Source organism: Notamacropus eugenii, chromosome 4, assembly GCF_028372415.1.
Source record: "Notamacropus eugenii isolate mMacEug1 chromosome 4, mMacEug1.pri_v2, whole genome shotgun sequence".
Taxonomy (NCBI): domain Eukaryota; kingdom Metazoa; phylum Chordata; class Mammalia; order Diprotodontia; family Macropodidae; genus Notamacropus; species Notamacropus eugenii.
In genome coordinates this window covers 273647629-273656015 of record NC_092875.1, presented here as the reverse complement: position 1 = coordinate 273656015, position 8387 = coordinate 273647629, and the positions used below count along the sequence as shown (strand labels likewise).

At 38.7% G+C, this 8387-nt stretch overlaps 1 long non-coding RNA gene across 1 annotated transcript; it reads left to right on the top strand.

Moving 5' to 3' along the window:
* Positions 1 to 3990: 3990 nt before the first annotated feature.
* On the top strand, positions 3991 to 6090 carry LOC140501246 (uncharacterized). The gene is made up of 3 exons (XR_011966108.1): positions 3991 to 4229; positions 4336 to 4738; positions 5629 to 6090. It is a non-coding gene; the product is annotated as an uncharacterized lncRNA (long non-coding RNA).
* The last annotated feature ends 2297 nt before the right edge of the window (positions 6091 to 8387 follow it).

Here is an 8387-nt window from a genome sequence, read left to right as displayed (position 1 = left end):
TGATTTATTCAGAGGCTTTGCATGAATTCATGTGATTCTTCTTCTGAATCCCTGTGGCACATGCATGTCAGAATGACTGTTAGTTCTAGAACTTACATTCAGATTGTGTTCCATCATCAGTGATGTAGACATGACCAGTCTCAGATTATCATTGGTAGATTATTTGCAACATTGAACATCAACTTTTCTTTCTGGGATCCCTTGTTTTCTCACTCTTGTCCCATCCGATTTGCTTTTTGTCAGAAATATACACACACACACACACACACACACACACACACACACACACACACACACACACACACACAGACTCCAAAGCAGTTCTCTTATTTTCTGAAGAACAGATGATGCAGGTCATTTTCACATTCTGAGATTTTTAGGCCAAGACTACACACCAAAGGAAAAAAAAAGAACACTTTATCCTAGTAATTTGGAAGTAGGTGTAAAATGAATTTATTCTGTGGAAATTGCAAAAAGTGTGATATTGGCCCAAGCTGTCTGTTTCTTAATAATGCATTACTTTCTCACACCCTTCCTCCAAGAAGTCTGTTAAGTTTACTTGTTCATGGAAGAGGAATTTGGTTCTTAATTAATTTGAGCTCTATAGCAGAAATTCTATTTTAAGATCAGAACAGGTTCAACAATTCAATTCAGCAAACATTGATTATGCCCTTGTTGTATGTGCAGTCCTACGTTAAGCTCTGAGTTGAGATGAGACCCTTCTAAACATCTCCCAACTCCAAATCTAGTTTGGGTGGCTATGATACCAAAATACCTTCTCTGCAGTCTGCCGTAACTCTGCTGTCCTATCTTTTTGGAATTCCTGCTTCCATCATTTAGACAGTGACATGAATTAGAAAATAAATGTTGGGGCATTGTTTCTAGAAGGTACAGATGTTTCCCGAGATGAGAGAGAGGGTACCTATTGTATATGAGGGGGTTCTCCCAGTCATATTTTGGCATAGATTAGCTAGTTGTCACCTTAGATGTCTAGGAAGCACAAAGAGCCTGAGGGGGATTACTTACTGGAAAAAAATGTTTCCAAGGAAAATAAGGACAATGTTAATGAAAGACAAAACAACGTGAGTGGCTGGAGATGACATAAACAGAGCACTTTTGAGCTAGAAAGAACCTTAGAAACTCCTCCTAGACTTGGTTTCCTCATTAGTAAAATGAAAAGGTTGAGTTAAATCAGGGTTCTTAACCTTTCTGTGTGTGCCATGGACCTTGCTGGCACTCTGGTGAAGTCTTTGGATTCTTTCTTAGAAAAATATCCTTACATACATAAAATAGACAGTGAATAAAATTAGATTTTTTAAAAAAAAAATTCATAGACTTCAGGTTAAGAATCCTGGGACCAAGTGATTTTTAAGATCCCCATCATTTTTAAGTCTTTTGATTTTATGACCTAGTCTAATCTCATTTTAAAAGAAAGGAAATTAAGACATACAGTTGACTTGGTCACATGACTCAGCCAATGTCATGTGATAGTGGCAGAGACTCTCTTTAGTCTCAACCTATTACATGTCCTACTACCCTTCAAGTTCATGCTTTGGATTGATCAGGGAGGTCACTCAGAATGGAGTATTATCTAGTCCATTCCTTTGGAATGGGACAGAGCAACATGGGTCATAGGCTGTGATAGGTAACCTGAACGATTATGCCCTGAGATGTTTCCTTTTTTTGGCATGTTTGTAGTATTGACAAGAACAACAACATGGCACTACCCTCAGAAGCTAATACAGTGACTGTACCTAGATGCATCATTGGTGGTGGGATGATACAGATTGGGTCATTTTTTACAGAGATAGAAGGAGAGGTAAGTAGACAGAAATTAAAACAACTGATTTAAAAATGAAATCCTTGTCACACATAAGGAATTCTACATTAATAAGTTAGAGAGTGTTCAGAAGAAAGTAATCATGATGGTGAAGGACCATGAGTCTATGTTATGTGAGGATTGGTTGAGAGAACTGGGAATATTTAGTCTGAAGAAAGGAAGATGTGGGGTGGCATGATAACTGTCTTTAAGTATTAGAAGGGAGCTGAGTCACTAGGTTTATTCTATTTGGCTCCAGAAGGTAGAAGCAGTGGTGACAGGTAGAAGTTGCCAAGAGGCAATTTAGATTTAGTATCAGGAGAAACTTGCTTACCTTTCAAGTTGTCTAAAAGTGGAATGACTTGCTTTGAGTGATGGTGGGTCCCCCTTCCTTGGACACCTACAAGTAGAGGCTAGATGACCACTCGCTGACTATGTTATCCCAGGGATTCCTTCTATATCTTTTGTGCACCAAACTATCACTAATAGATATGTAAATGGATCTATAAATCCATTCTTGACCCAGGAGTACTACCTCATATACTGACAGTTTCCTGTCACTGAAACAAAACATGTCTAGCCTGCAGGCTTGATATAACTCACCCTTCTTTCGAGATGACATTTTATGTACAAAATGGGACCCCATCAAAGGGAAAGGTTATGTTGTCTGTGGCTTTGTGATTATAAACTATAAATGGTTAGCTCATCATATTTGAGAACAGACACTGGAATTACTCTGGATTTATTTTTAAAAACGTAGTCTGTGTCTGACATTTCATTCCTTTTTCTTATCACAATTAGATATCATAGCTAGAATTTGTCAGGAAGTTAAAAGCATGACTGACTCAAAAGATATTCCTTAACTGAGAGGGAATGGTATTTCTTTTTTTCAGATAGGATCTCTTTAACCATGGGATAGCCGCTGGGAAAATCAGCTTAGATTGTACTAATTTTAACTAGTTAGTAATGTCTTGAATGCAGACATCATAAAGGGCTACCTGACCCTGAGCCCACTGATCCCATGGTTGGAGTAGGTCCAAACCAGTTTCCCATTGCTGCACTTGGTGTCCACTGTTCTGACCAAGTATCACCACTTCCCTAAACCTCCCATAGCCTTTTCTATGGACTTTCAGTTGTTATGCAAAACATCTTTGTTGTCATCCTTGTCATTTGTCCTTTGTTCTTGAAGAGGACCATGCCATCAGGAAAATGATGTCATGTCTTGTAAATGAATTGGATCGAAGTGAAGTAGGGCTGTGCAAAGTCACCAGCTTCACTTTCTCCTATGGAGCCATCTGGGTCCAGTGGCAAGATATAGATCAGAATGATTGGAGGTGACCCAGGATACAGTGGGAAACCTTGGCCCTTTTAAGCTAATGTCTTTCCCAAGTCTCAGCCCATTCAGTGCTTAAGGCTAGGAAAGAAATGAGCAGCCTGCTGATTATGCTGTATGCCTCAAGTCCCTCCCCACTAAAATCCATCCTCTATTCTGCTGTCAAAGTGATCTTCCTAAAGTACATTCTAGTCATGTCACTCACCTATTCAATAAAATCAGACAAGAAACATTTGAAATACCTGCTATTGCCTGGGACTATGCTAAGGACTTAGGATACAGAGAGAAGTCCAGATAGTCCCTGTTCTGTAGAAGCTGATAGGGGAGACGATATTTAAGCAATTATGTACAAGTAAGATAAATTGTGGATAGTCAACTGAGGGAGGAAACTGGCATTATAAAGGAAAAGTTTCTTCTATAAGGTTAAATTTCAGCTGAGAATTGAAGAAAGCCAGGAGACAGAGATACTTTCTAGGGAAGGGGAACAGCCTTTGAAAATATCTGGAGTTGGGAGGAAAGCAAGAGGAAAAGAGTAGAGGAAAAGCAAGAAGGCCACTGGTCACTGGATCACAGTATGTATGTGTGTGTGTGTGTGTGTGTGTGTGTGTGTGTGTGTGTGTGTGTGTGTGTGTGTGTTCACTGAGTATAAAGACCAGGAAGGAGAGGGAGAGTAAATTTTGAATAGCTTTGAATGCCAAACAAAGGATTTTATATTTGATTCTAGAGGTGAGGATGTCACTGGAGTTATGCAAAACAGCTTATGTAATAGATTCCCAAGGCTGTGATTTCCCTGAGATGCCCTCCCTGTTGCTATCGAAACCCTACTCCCTCTGTTCCTCTTGAGCATTCCAGTACTTTGATGTTGTGTGGGACTCCAATTTGCAATTCCCTCAATGCTTCAATGAAAGACCCTAATTTTTGCCACTCTGGTAATCCTCTTTCTTTCAGATTGTCAATATCTGTTATCAGAAGTGGGATTCAAAGACTCCTGCCCAGTTGGCCACTGCTTTCAACCCTGGATACCCAGGACCAACATGGATCCTTTTGTGTCTGGTCCAGGTTGGTGGTTAAGCTTGGGTAAGTGATCTCTTGAATATTTGAGTTCTCTCTTTTAGTTGATTTCTTGGCTCTTTGATTGAAGGTTTGATAAAGACCCATGGGCAATTTTGGATTTTTCCAACAGGTCCCCTAAAAGGATGGCTGCCAGGTTCTGTTTTCAAATTATGGACATGTAAGTACTTGGATAATTGGCAGGATCTGTTATTTTCAGGAGCAATGACTGTGAGATTTGGACCATAAGAAAAGCACTGAAGAATCAATGATTTTTTAATTGTGTTGCTGGAGAAGACTTTTGAGAGTTCCATGGATAGTTAAGAGATAAAATCAGTCAATCTTTAAAGAAATTAATCCAGGCTCTTCACTGGACAGTCAAATACCAAAGCTGAAGCTTAAATACTTTGGCCACATGATGAGAAGGGACTCAATGATCATGAACTTGTAAGGACTTCAGGAGACAGTGGAAGGTAGAAGGGCTGGTTCATGGGGCCACAACGAGTCAGACACAACTGAACAACAACGACAACAACGTGAGTAAACAGAAAGCAACGGGTCCTTTCTGAGATTTTAAATGTTGCCATTAGTAAATTGCAAGGTTTAAAAATCCCAGGTTTGAATTGGATTTAAATGAATTTGATCAGCTATTTTAATGCTTAGAGTGATATGATGAATGATTTTCTGTTTAAGTTAATTAAACTGAATGGAGGTTACCTGACTGGAAATGGGTTTTGTTTCATGTTTCAAAGCCATAGTATTGTTTATGATATTGTGCAGATATGCTGTTAGGAAAGTTTAAGAAACTGGAAACTCCCAGGTTTTCCTATAGCAAAGAGGAAGCTTTACCTGAAATCACTTGGCTATCCCTTATAAAAATTGTTCAGTTCTGTGAAAGAATTTGTGTTTTGTTTCACTTCACAAATCGAATCTTGTCCCTCACTGCAAACATTCCTTGATGAGAGGGGGGTGTAAGTAGGAATTTGTTTATAGTATAGGACTGTTTATTGTGAATTATGAAGTTATATCTGGAATAGTCTGTACTGATGTTACATCTTTAACCAATTTAATTTTAACAGATTAGTCTTAGAAATATATTTTTATTTTAAAGGGTTAGTAAACTATAACGTATTTGCTCTCTATGTGAGCTTACAAAATGTGATTACTTTATTAAATTCTAATAACTGCCTTTTATATCAGGTTGAATTTTAACCTATATTTAAGAAAGGAGGATATGAAAAGAAAAGGATGTTATGTAACATCTTTTAAACTATTTTTAGAAGGTTTGATAACTTTATTTATTAGCTAATTTATTGCAACAACTTGACAGTTGATAGCAATTTTATCCAACCTCATTTTGATTTGTGAGACTTTGCTGTCTGAGGTGAAACCTTTTGGGGCTGTGAATTTTCTTTTTGTGTTTCAGTTTCAGGTTTGTTGTGTCCTTGAACTAATGTTTCACCACTTCAGGGAAGATGCCAATAGCTCAGTGGGAATGATGTCTGTAACCTATGATCTGTGGATATCTGTCCCTGGGAAAAAGGTCAGGAAGGCAACCTTGGGAAGGCTAAGTTAGGATCTTCTTGACTCAGCTTCACATACAAGAAACCTTCCCACCTGCTTCATTCTGAGCCTGGCTGTGGTGTCCTGTCATAGACTTGGTTTCTTAGGCTCTTCTTACCTGTAATCTATTTTAACTAAGGATGTTTAGTTATTCTGTGCCTTTGTACTTTGCCTGGAGGATCAGTATTGATGCTGATAGAGCTGTCCCAACGTTCGTCTCCCTCTCAGCAAACCCTCTATAACCAAGGCAAGTTCTTGCTTCATATAACTGTTGTTGCAATGTCTTAGCACCACCTGTTGTTTTTAGTCTGAGATTATGGTCATTTCCATACCCTGAACACTAAGTAAATGAGTATTTGGCCTTGCTATCTGCCTTGTTTATATCTATATCATCTATATCTCTCTATATAATAAAATCAGAAACATCTTAGTCCAGAAAACATTTGGTAAATATATGTGTGTGTGTGTGTGTGCGTGTGTGTGTGTACATATACTATAAGGGTTCATTCTACAAGCCAGATCTTCATAGATCATTTTAAAGTAATTCTTCAGCTATGGTTGGCAGTGTTTATATTCAGTACAGAGTCTAGGAAAGATAGAAGCAACAATAAAGTTTTAGGAACCTAAATTCTCTGAAGTTTCAACTGAACTATGGCTCCCATTTAATGTTTTTTAAAAATATGCTTCTATTAACAATAATGTCAGAACCACAAAGTTTTGATCTGGGTTTAAGTAATTATTGGAGCAGTAACGTTTAAGAGGTTGTGCTAACGTGCATTGAGATTTGTTTTGTAAAAGATTTTAACAGGAACATCTAAGAATTTCTACAAGAAGCAAATCTACTACCGAGAAGTCTACTTCAGAGCTGCCCAGAGAGATGTTTCCGGAGACCAGATGACTACATGGGACATCTGAGATCCAAGATGAAATCTGACGATTAGACGGATGTTGGGTGTGGGTCACTTTCAATCCCAAAACCCTTAGTGAAGAGATCTGGCTTTTGGCATTCTTTCATGGCAAGGTGGAGCTTGATCCTTTCTTTGCTAGGTGCACCTTTTTAATTGGTTTCCTTTTGGCCCTGGGGATGTTGTCTATCCTTTTTTTTCAGGGATTATTTATTTTCCTTGTCTGTACCTTGTTACTTTTTTAGGGGGAATTAAATGTTGCCTACACATCCCTTCTCATATCAGGGTCCATGTTACTGATATTGTCATGATACAGCAACTCACTGAACTCTTCAATGCCTCCCTTGGTCAGTGATGGAACTTGTCTTAAGCAAAATGGGGGAATGTTAAATGCAGACATTAAAAGGGACTACTTCACCTTAATCCCACTGATCCAATGGTTGGAGCAGTGTACAACATGTTTCTCCATTGCTGCACCTGGAGCCTGCTGTTTTGACCAGAAGTCACCACTCTCCCAAGCCTCGCACAGTTTTCTTTACGGACTTTCAGTTGTTATCCAAAACAATTAATGCATTAGATTCCCAAGGCTGAGCCTTGAAACCCTGTCCCCTCTGTCTCTCTTGGGCACGTCAGTACTTTGATGTAGCGTAGCATCCCAAAGTCCAATTCCTTTGCCTCAATTTTTGCTACTGTGGTAGCTCCTTTATTTCAGATTGACAAAAGTAAAGATGGAATATTTGACATCTGGAACTGCTCTATGATGACTTTATTGAGATGAGACAGAGTTTTACTTTTGTTTAACAAGTAAAGGGAGGTATAGAGAAGTTAAAAAACTTCCCTCCAGCCTGCATAAAAAGCCACCCAGAAAAACCAGGGTACAAAGCTTTCTCATTATTTCTTGGTTACAAACATATAAAATCACTATGGTTTGAATATTATTCACACAATTAGAGCAACTCTCCAGATAATCTGGATTTTCATTTTGCCCATACCCATAGGACTGCAGCTTACTGAATGGGAAACCATAAAATATTGTTGACTTGGTTTACTATGACTCTTTTTAATGCTGGGAAAGTGGCAAGATGAATTTATTTCCTTTTCAACCCCTCTGATCTTGTGTGATGGCAAGCCATACCAAACTAAATTGATTATCTTGTATGATGGGGTTTGTAACCTGTTTTATATTTTTTTAAGTCCAAGTTTGAACTAAACAGGCAGCTTCTGGGAAACTTGAGCATCCAGGGATATTGAGCCAGAGGTCCAAACCCTATTACCTTTCTTCCTTTTTCTCCCTTTGTTTGCAAAATCCATCCCTCCATGCAATCTTTATAAGATTAATAGTGTGGGGGTGGAGGAGGAGGGTCACTATTTTTTTTACAGCTGTGATAGGCACAGTTCCATTTTGAGTGGTTCTCTGGACTATATTTTAGTAAACCATGCGGCCATTAAAGTTGTTCATTTGAGTCTATGAATGATATTGGTTGGCTGACCGCAAGTGGTTTACCAAACTCATGGTGGTGGCAAGTCAAATCTAGATTTTTCATGCCTCTTAGTATTTCAGGGTCATATTGCATTTATTGTCCCCTGGACAAAATTTTGATTCTGACAAATATGTACTTTACTGTGAGCCCTGGGTTCCAGGAGGTAGGAGAAGAGTGTCAGTCAGAGCTTGCATCAGAGCGCCCTCTTGTGATCAGTGAGGATACAGTAGTCATTG